Source organism: Miscanthus floridulus, chromosome 18 (assembly GCF_019320115.1).
Source record: "Miscanthus floridulus cultivar M001 chromosome 18, ASM1932011v1, whole genome shotgun sequence".
Classification (NCBI taxonomy): Eukaryota; Viridiplantae; Streptophyta; class Magnoliopsida; order Poales; family Poaceae; genus Miscanthus; species Miscanthus floridulus.
In genome coordinates this window covers 81,465,642-81,476,363 of record NC_089597.1, presented here as the reverse complement: position 1 = coordinate 81,476,363, position 10,722 = coordinate 81,465,642, and the positions used below count along the sequence as shown (strand labels likewise).

Sequence of the window (10,722 nt, the reverse complement as noted above, 5' to 3'; positions counted from 1 at the left end):
CGGCAAAGATAACTCTACCGGCTACGAAACTCTGCTCACTAGGGGTAAGGCTGAGGTCGAGGGCCTGGGGAAGTAGACGAAACTCTGTCGTCTTCAGGTGCTCGTAGTGGTCCCTCATCACTCTACGAAGTGCCTTGTGTGAGACAGCTCGTAATCCCTCCTCAACTGTGTCCTCTATAGTCATCTCGGTGAAAGCTGGGACAGAAGGTAAGGTAGTGCTAGATGAGAACTCGACTGAGGTGATAACCGGTCCTTTGATTCCTCCTTCCTGAGCTGACTTCCTGGTGTAGGTGACCTTGACAAGCTTGTTAGGGACTCCTAACGTGACGAGAACTCGACAGAGGGTCTGTGCAAAACCCCCGAGCTCACATAGGTCGAATGTAAGATTGGCGTGGTCTAGAGGTAGTGGTCCTAGAGGTGGCCATTCGACGTTCGTTGCCATCTGCATGTTTTAAGGAAACAGGTGTTAGCAGGTCAGTAAATAGATAAGTCTTGCATAAAAGTAAACGCAGGGTCGGTATATAACCAAAAGAAGGGCTGTTCACGTCCTATTCTATCGTCCATTTCTGAGGGTTTCGTCCTATGGTCAAGTATGACTCTGATACCAACTGAAACGACCTGATTTCCGCGAAGGGAAATCCTCAGAGTCGAAGTGTATTATGACCGTTGTAGATCATATTACCCAAATTCCAGTCGAATACCACATCCATACAACGATAATATCAGAGTACATAAAGTGTAGAATTACATAAATTATTACATCGCCGCATTGGCGGAATCAAAAGTAGCATTCATTCAGAACAGCTTGAAGATAAGATCGCCAAACTCGAGCGTAGGAACGAACCCCTCAACCGTCAAACTCCTCAGAGCTATAATCCTCAGCAGAACCTATGTGCCAAAATTTATCAGTACGATTTGTATTGGCCACTCCCACCCTATGAGCATTGCTTTGTGGAAATTGGATGCAAGTTGGATATAATCAAAAGGAACCTATAAGGCTGGGGTTTCCTATGTATTAGCATATCAAGAGTTTGATAATAGTTGGTCAAGTTTTAACACCATTCCCACACCCATTCCACCCCATTTCCGTCCAGAGCCAGGTTTCGATCCTGGGATCGATATACCACCATCTCCACACCATCACCATATCATCGCTCAGTCGATAGGCCAACTCCCTCTCGGCACTGTCTCAAGGCCCGTAGCCCCTGGCTATGACCGACACTCTCTCACAGGGGAACAAGAGAAGGACTCATCTCACTATCTAGTTTAAGCGAAACCCAGGAAAGGTCCATAGCCGATAAGTCAGCACATGTATCGATCGATCAACCATACACTCTGCAGAGGTTTTACATAACCACAAGATCTGCCTTCTTCGCTGACCGTCGTCAACTGGGCTGATTCCGGCCGCTTGCTAGCCTAGGACAATGCCACTCTACCATTCAGCCCTGGTACACCCCAAGTCTAGTCTAGGGCGGCTAAAACTGTGAGTCATGAGCCAGGTCCATAAGGTCTCCATGAAGTCTCGGAAGGGTGTGGGGGAATCCTCCGCGCCCCGTACCTCCTTACACTATCCGTTATCAACCTAGCAGTAGTGGCAATATCCTACCAAGTAGTCCAGCCATCCCGCACCATATAGGGCGAATGGTACGTAAGGCTTCCTGGTGAATCTGAGTACTAGTAAGTCCTTAGGGATGACCAAGTCAGAATGTCTTCATCAGGGTTTCCATTTACCGTGCCACCACAGCACCTCCACCTTGGGCTCCTCCCATCACAGGTTCACACCTAGAGCTACCTCATATACCATTTTACCCACCACAGGTATCCATTCCAGGGGTGCCCAGGTAGCACCCCACGGCAAGACTTGCCCCAGGCTTGTCGTATACTCTAACTTGGTCGACACAACCTTTACCCTCCACACACCCAAGTCACACACGCAACACTCTCCCCATAGTCCAGATGACACCAGTTTCCACCACGCATCAATATAGTATATATAAGCGTAGTAGAAATAATAAGTAGTGAAATATAGCAGCGAGCGTGTGACTAGCATAACAGTAGGGCGAGCAGGGGTAAGGTTGCGTCAAGGTAAAGGCCATCAAGAGAGCATACTACCATGCAAGTCCTATTATAGTGTGATTATAACAATAAAGTAAAGCAATAGCAGTTCTATATTAGCCATGCATAGTAGGTGCTACGAGATTGGGTGGGATGTGGCACCTTCACTGTAGTCGTCTCCGTACTCCTCATGGTACTCACGATCCTCGTCCGTCTGGTTCTCCTCTGAGTCTGCATACGATCAAATTATAGTCGCATTAGCGACGTCTATTGAATAGTACAAAGAAGCAATGAAAATTCGAAAGAGCCAAATGCACTCAAACATGGGTTCATTGCGTAAAGCTCGATTTTAGATGAATTTTGGTCCTGGTTTCGTATTTTTCTGAGGTCGTATGAATTAGTTATGAATTTTCGAAGTTTAAATCATCTCTGAAAATAATTAAGGCTGATTAATTCAGGGCTGACACGTGTCACACTGTGACTGGTTCACGTGGCATGCTGACGTCAGCATGACGTCATCAGAGCTAAACCGCGGCTGACAGGTGGGTCCCGCTGACGTCATCACGACATCAGCATGACGTCACCTCCTGACATGTGAGCCTAGAGTCTCTATGTCGCTGACATGTGGGTCCAGTCAAAGTCAACGAGCAAGTCAACTGTCAACGGATCACAGTCATTAACAGGTGGGGCCAGAGCAGCTGGCGTCATCATGACGTCATTCTGACGTCGTCTCGGCTGTTTCATCCTCTGACAAGTGGGTCCAGCGGCTCTGTGTCGCTGACTTGTGGGCCCGGTCAACAGTCAACACTGACCGATCAACGGTCAACCGGATTGGGTCTCGACTGGGCTTTGGTGGGCTTGGACAGGGCTAGATTTGGGCCGGGTTGGGCCGGCCCGGGTCCGAACACGTGTCGTGCTGCGAAGGTTGCCACATGGCGCAGTTGGGCTCCTAGTGGGCCTCTAACGGGCTTTGGTTCACAGGCACAGTCCACGGTGGACTCAGGAGCGCTGGTCCATGGACCGCGGGCAGGTCTACGGTGGACCGTGTCCATGCGGGCACAGGCCGTGCGGTGCACCGTGCACCCAGTGCACGTGGTGACGAGAGGGTCCGCCCCCCTGTTTCTCCACCGGCGTTCTGCCGAAGCAGAGCTCTCGCCGGCGGTGAGGTCGTGCGTGGGGGCTCCCTGGTGGCTCGGCTGGGCGGATAAGGGCCTCTACGGATCCATGGGGGCACGGCGAGGGCATCTAGGGGCTCAAGGCGGGGCTTCGGGTCCCCATGTGGCCGGTAGGGACACTACGGCGTCCACGGTGGCACGGTGACGACGGCGAGGCATGCAGGAGCGCTACGGGGCGCCGACGGGGCGGTCTAGGTGTTCTACGGCTTCACAAGATCAAGGCAAGTCCATAGGTGAGATCCATCCTACCTCTACTGGCTCGTATCGGACAGAACGACTCTGCCATGGTCGTGCTCCAGCCATGGCGAGCGTGGTCGGTGCGCGTATAGAGCTCCGAGGTGCCCGGTCCTTCAGGGCTTGGCAAGGTGGTAGGTGTGGTCGTGGACATGTGCGTGAGTGTGCCGTGCTCCGAGGCAGCGAAAGGTGTGGACGTTGGGCCTCCCAGGTGGGGAGATCACGTTGGTGGCCATGGTGCACATGGTGACGATGAGCAGAGGGCGGTGCGTGGGCTCATCGTCGGTGTGGAAGGCGAAAGGATGGCGGTGCAGTGGCGGGTCATGGCCGTGTCGAGACGATGCCATGCCGTGCCGAGCAGCATCGTCGACGTGGTTGATCGGGGCAACGTCCTCCGCTCCGGCGACACTGGCGACGTCGGGCGGCTTCGGCGCTCCTTCTTCTTCCTCTTCTTCCTTTTCTTTTCCCCTCTCTCTCTTGGCTCGGGTGTGCAGTGGATGGCCACAAGGTGGCGGCGGGGCTTGGGAACGCGCTAGGGCTCTAGGGCATCGTTTTTATAGCCGAAGCTCAGCCATGGCATGGAACGAGCGGCTGGGGATGGCCAAGGGGCGCGCAGAGGGCCGTGATCGCGTCGAGGCTTGGGCTTCAGGGTCGCGACACGGCCGCGGGTGCGATGGCAAAACCGATTTCGATCTCCTTGGTCAAAAAGGCGGGGGACAGGGAGGGGGCAGGTGCATGGCATGGCCATGGTGAGCTGGTTCGCGCGGCAGTGGTCACGCACCGTGCATGACCCTGTCGGGCAGCCGGTGCCTACGTGGCACCCATCCAACGGGGTCTCGCGGTCGGTTGTGAGGGCACGGACGACGGAGAGGGGCCGAGGCGGCATTGGATTTTCCCCCCACGGCACCTGTGCTCTGTTTTCTGGACGTAGAGGAGGGGACCAAGGAGGGGGATGATGAGGGTGTCCCATCCGTTAGCCAGTGCGGGGAGAAGGTGATGTCGTTGGGCTTGCTAGGCCACGCGTGTGAGGCCACGAGCGCTAGCAGGCCAGTGAGGCCGGGAGGGCGAGCTGGGCCAGCAGCTGAAGCACACGGGGTCTGGGGGCGAGCTGGACCTACTTCGCTTGATCGGCCCGGCAAGGGAAGGAAGGCCTGGGCTGGCTAGGCCTGTGGGCTGTGTGCGCGGGCCAGCGAAGCCGGGAGGGTGAGCTGGGCCGGCTGGTGGTAGAAGGCAGGCTGGGCCGACTCGGTTGCTTGGGCTGCTATTGCCGTTGGCGAGCTGGGCCAAGAAGATGGATAGGCCACAAGCTAGGCCAGATGGCTTTTCCATTTTCTTCATCCATTTCCTTTCTTTTTGTATTTCGTTTTCCTTTCTCTTTTATTTGTTGCCAATTTGGTTAGGGTTTGATTTATTTAGTTTCATGTACTAGTGTGCACCTTGATTAATGGTGGAGCTTAGGGCTGGTTGGTGGGGCCCACACACTTAGGTGGTACTTAGGTGATTAATTTATTGCATAATAAATTAATTATAAGTAGTCACGTTTATTTGCACAACAAAAGATCAATAAAAGGCAACTCGCTTGGTTAGAATTAAAATGCATGCAAGAATATATGCGTTAGGGATTTTGAACACACACATATACAACAAGTGATATGCTATGCTTATGAGTTGTCAGTTGGGTTACAACTTATGAAAAACCTAGGGTTGGCTCCTACAGTTGTCACTCAACATTGCATGGGGTTAACAACAAAAAATTTTGTAGTTATGATTTTTGGTGTGTGAATTTTTGGGTTGTTACAACTGTGATCCCAGTCAGAAGTTTAAAATGAACATTTTCACATTGCAATAGGGTTAACTCGAGAATCAAGTAAAAAGATGTTGGAGCTACATGCAAGCAGCTGCTGTGATCAGTGATTTCGCTAGGATGAGATGATTGGTTTTGGGGTAAAAAACATCTCATGTGCTACAGCTGCTCTCTACAGAGTTCGATGCAATTACCTTTAATTGTAGGCTGAGCTGTTATTGTAGACTGATCCTAGAGGGCTTCAAAGAAATCTGAAACAAATCTGCCAAAAAATGATTAAAGGTGGAGATCACAGATCTGAAATAAGGATAAAAGAGAACCATGAGCACCAATCACATGATGGGGATCAGAAAAACCAGTATGTACAAGCACTATATGATGGGGATCACCAAGCAGTATGTACCAGGAGAAAAATCAAGAACTACACCTCATCTTCCTTACCAGGCGAGGGCATGAAAACGAAGGAGAAACAGGATCTACACAGGTTCCTTCAAGAAACGTTGCCTTGCTCTTTTGTGATCTACAGGTGCCTGCTTCCTACAGGGCACGAATCAACAATATGAAAGCCTGTATGAAGCAAAACTAGTATGTACAAGCACTGTATAATTTTATTTAGTAAGTAAGCAACTCTGCTTACAAAATCTAGGTTGCCTAACCTTAAAGTAAGATAACTGAATGTCATTTTAATAATCTCAATGAATGTTATGCAGTGCCAGGAATGCTACCACTGGATCTCTGTCACACCCGGTTTCATAAAACAAAACTGAATGCACATCACATGTATGCCAGGATCCATTTATTCATACATGCGACGACAAAATGATACATTGCAATGTTTATTACAAAGCGATTACATGTATAAAAAATGACCAGAGGGTCTAAACACAAAATTTCATCAGAGTTCCAGCAGAGCAGGGTCTCCATCCCTTCAGGCAGCTGACCGGGGGTACACCAGCCTAGCATCGACACCGTCTTCAGGAAACACCATCTTCTAGAAACTCCATCTTCTAGTCCGAACCGCTAGGTGGGGTAGCAAAGGGGACAAAGAGAAGGGTGAGCACATCGAAATGTACTCCGTAAGTGTAGGAAAGTATGACATGCGGGCCAACACAAGGAAAGGCTAACAGGGTTTAACACAAGCCCTTAAGCAACACACCTATTTCCTTAAACCTTAAGCACCTATTTAACTAGATGAGATCTTCCTTCACCTCGGAGAACCACTGTAACCAACACTCGAATCCCATCCGAGCACCACACCTAGATTCCATCCAAGCAAACCAACACTTGGATTCCATCCAAGCCTCCCAACTGAACCAGAGCCACCTAATCAAGAAGAAGTCTAGGCCGCTCTTGACCGTGAGCACGGCTGATATATCAGTTTTACACTCTGCAGAGGTTGCACACTTTCACCACGAGTCATGTTTCCCCATCACGCTTCACACTACCTAGGTGCTCAGTGGGGTCACCACTACAAGGCCTTTACAAAGTCCCTCCAAGTTTGTTTTACACCTTCACTAAGGTTTCTAACCGCTAACAGTGGGTACCAACACCACTGCAGAAGCCCCCTCTTGTGCCACACAAACTGACCCGATGTAGCATAACTTGGAGAAAACTAATTACTTGGCCAGGGCCAGAGCCATATAGCCCTCGAGGTTGCGCTATTAAGCCGGGTTACTTGTCCATGAACCGGTCCTTAGAATCCAAGCAGGAACGAGCACAATCCATTCCACCAATTCCAACAATCCACCAGAAAACATTTACCCAAAATCTGGCACACACCTCCACCAAAACCAACCATCCCGCCGGATTCCTATTCACCATGTTGCTATAAATATTACCAACCCAAGATTGCATAAATCATTAATCAATATTAAATGATAACCTTTCCAACCCAAGACTGCAAGCTAAGCAAGACAGCTACCCAACCAACCCAGGTTACAAGGATGATAACATCAAGTTCTAGTAAACCCTAACATAGGATTCAAATTATGACTCAGCATGCAACTAATGGTCTAACTACACTAACTCAAAGTAAAACAAATGTAGGAGCAAGATGGTCAAGGACACTTGCCTTAGGCTTAGAAACGCATAACAACTCAACTCTTGATCTTCGGGATCCACTGATGACTTCTCTTCCATCGCGGCAAACTTCGGGCGCATAGACATACAAGCAAACATATATAAATAAATAAAGGCAGTACACCAAACATGATAAACAACTTAATAAAATGTTACTTACACGTAGGTCTTGTTTCTACGATCACGTGAGCGCAAAAACCGCTGAAAACGGAGATCGGACGGAAAAGATACGGACTCCGGATAATTTAAACAAGGGAGGGCATTCCAGGTATTTCACTTGAAAAGCGCTGAAATAAATAAAATAATTAGTATTGGTGGGATTAAACAATGATAGGAATATATATTGGAGAGATGAAACTGCAAGAATTGAATTCGGATATCATACGGACGAATAATAGATGAAAAGGACGCAAGTTAAATGAATCAGGGACCTATCTGTGATTTCAGAAAATATTTAATCACGAATATGCCCTTCTTCTATCTCATGTGCGGCCAACAGAAAAGAAAAGAGAGGGAAGGGGAGGCCGTGGGGGCTAGGGCCGAGCTCGGCCGGCTGTGGGGGGATGGCGGCCGGCTGGGGAGAGGGGTTGGGCCGGCCGGCGACGACCAGCAGGCAGCACAGGAGAGAACAAAAATAACAGACATTGAGATGCTCGCCGGAATTGAGGAAGTGGGATGGGAAAACGGTGAAACGACGATGGATTTGCGCAATAGGATATACCACGGCGTAGAGAACGAAGAGATCTACCTCTGGGTGGTGGTGGTTGTCGCCAGAACGCGACGGTTTGCCTGGAAAAGCTCGCCGAAAGTTCGCCGGAAACCTAGCCTCTTCCGAACTTCGGCGTCCGATCTAGGAGGCTACGGGTGGTGGCTCGGAAACAGGTTGTACTAATAAAACCCTTGCATCGAGAGGAACACCGGCATATATATAGTCCTAGGGTTTGGAAAAGTTTCAGAATTTCTTAATTTCGGGATTTATTTCCTGTTTAAAAATAATTCCACGAAATTCCTGAAATCATATTTAAGCCACGAAAAATAGCCCGGAGCTCAGAAAAATCTCCGGAAAAATCCTAGAGATAGATTGAAGGTTGAGGAACTCAACTAAAGTTGTTTGAGATCACTAAAAGATTGTTGCAAAGATCAAGGAAAAATATTAAGCTTAAGGAAAAGGAATTTAATTCCAGAAAAGGTCGGAAAAATTCCCGAAGAGAAGAAAACGTCGCTCTATCATATTTCAAAACCATTTGCACTCATAAACACCAAATGCAACCGGCATGAATGCAACACCCTTGACATTATATTACAAAAGTTATTTAAAAATCAACATTTTTCACATTATAAATTGCAAAAACCCTAATTAAATCTTGGAAACTTTAGAAAATGATAAAATCATTAATTTTATTCAGTGAAAACTATTCACAACCCAAAATGAAATTTTTGGGGTGTGACAATCTCATTAACAATCATATTGATTATTATCTCAAACCATAATAGGGGAATTTATAGTTAATACCTGGAAGCAGTTGAAACTTACTACATGACGAGCTGCCCAACAATTTTGTAAACCTTAAAAAAATTGTGAACGGGTAAGCATAAATAACTGTCAGTGGAGCTGTAACAAATTCAGTAGACCAATCAAGTTCTTAAATAGCGAGCATACCACAATGATTACATAATCTCAGAGTTATAACAACTCACCATGCAAGAAATAATTAAAAAATACCATGCCATGTTTTGATGCAATTACTGCACAAAGGTAAACAGAACCACAATAATATTAACAAGTATAAAGTAAGACTGCTACTCCTGATAAACAAAAGTTTCAGAAGCCATCAATAATGTCCTCCTTTGATTCACTCATAAATAACATGCATGGTAACAGAAAAACACACAATTTGTGCAACCAAAAACCTGTAGCATCAAGGAACAATACCACACTTGTTATATTAAATTCACTAAATCCCACAATTCCCCGGTCACTAGATAATTAAACAAACTGGAGACGACTCCATGGAGAGGGAACAGCTTGCCCAGCAGCAAGCAGACTCCAGTGGTGTGAGCCCACGCACCGAAGCATGTTTACCAAATTAATAAAAAAAGGTTTAATCTCTGAAAAACAAAACCTCAACATCACGATGCCCTGGCTTTGGCATGTCACAGGGGCCAGCACGATGGGTTTGGAGCATAGCTGCTTCCCTCTTGCTTGATGTGGCCCCTAGTCGCTCCCCCTCTCTCCCAGTTTGGCATCCGCAGCTCCTTCTGCTACGCATCTAATCCGCCAGAAAAGGGCACAGGTAGGGGGGATTGAACACTTGTGGCATAGACATGATTGATTTGGGGAAATTGGGGGTGAATTAGTCGCTGCCGCATTGGATTGGAATGGCAGCGGCGGGCGCCTTGGATAGGGGCAGAGGCGGGCAAGAGCAGCAGGGCACAAATACTTGAGCCGAATCATAAACCTAGGTATACTGATCCCCGAGTACTACTCAACATCCAGCGGTTCAGAACCCCAAAACTGCACGAATCAAGTCCCAACCCGCATCAACCCGTCACCCTAGAATTCGAGGGGGACAGAGGAGGCATACGAGAGGTTGAAACCCTAGATCTCGCCGATCCTGAGGCTGAAGCACCGAAACCCGAGCTCCGCCCGACGAGACACCGACGGAGCGTCGGCCTCGGCCGCCACAGAGCAAGACGAAGAGGGCGGAGGGGAACCAGAGAGGAGCGCCGCCGAAGGACCCGTTAGTCCGTTACCGCCGGAGGGAGCGCGCTGGCAGATTCAGTGAGGCCGCCGGCGTGGGCGCGCGGATGGAATGGGGAGGACGCGAGGGAGGGAGGGAGGGAGAGGTGGAAATTTTCAGAGCCCGATTTGGCCCAACACGCCCACAGCGACGGTCGATGTAATTTACCTCGGACCCACGCGGCTGAGATTATAAGCCGCTCGTATAGATGATTTTTTTTTTCAAAATTTTAAATTAAAATGAATTATTCACATGTAAATAATAAATAATATAGTACAAAATTTTATAATTATTTTTTATAGATATATTTACATATACAATAACTAAAGCAACTACGACAGTTTAAAATTGTAAAATTGAACCTTTAAAAATGGGAAAAAAATTTAAATTTTAAAAAATTAAAATCAAAACTACTAAAATAATTTAGTTATCTTATTATTTGAGACCAAAAATGATTTCAACATAAAAAGTGATGAATACCAAAGTTGTTCAACTCATTAATATTTATAATTTTTATTTTAGTCATCTTGTCATTTGACAAAATTTGAACCTTTCAAATTTGAAATTTTGAAAAACGACAAGTTCGAATCAAAATTTGAGACCCAAATTGATTTCAACATAAAAAGTGATGAAT

At 47.5% G+C, this 10,722-nt stretch overlaps 1 long non-coding RNA gene across 1 annotated transcript; it reads right to left on the bottom strand.

Moving 5' to 3' along the window:
- Window positions 1–5,268: 5,268 nt before the first annotated feature.
- On the bottom strand, window positions 5,269–10,200 carry LOC136522647 (uncharacterized). Its single transcript, XR_010775955.1, has 3 exons — window positions 9,933–10,200; window positions 8,861–8,913; window positions 5,269–5,805 (listed from the first exon to the last, which is right to left on the bottom strand). It is a non-coding gene; the product is annotated as an uncharacterized lncRNA (long non-coding RNA).
- Window positions 10,201–10,722: the final 522 nt, after the last annotated feature.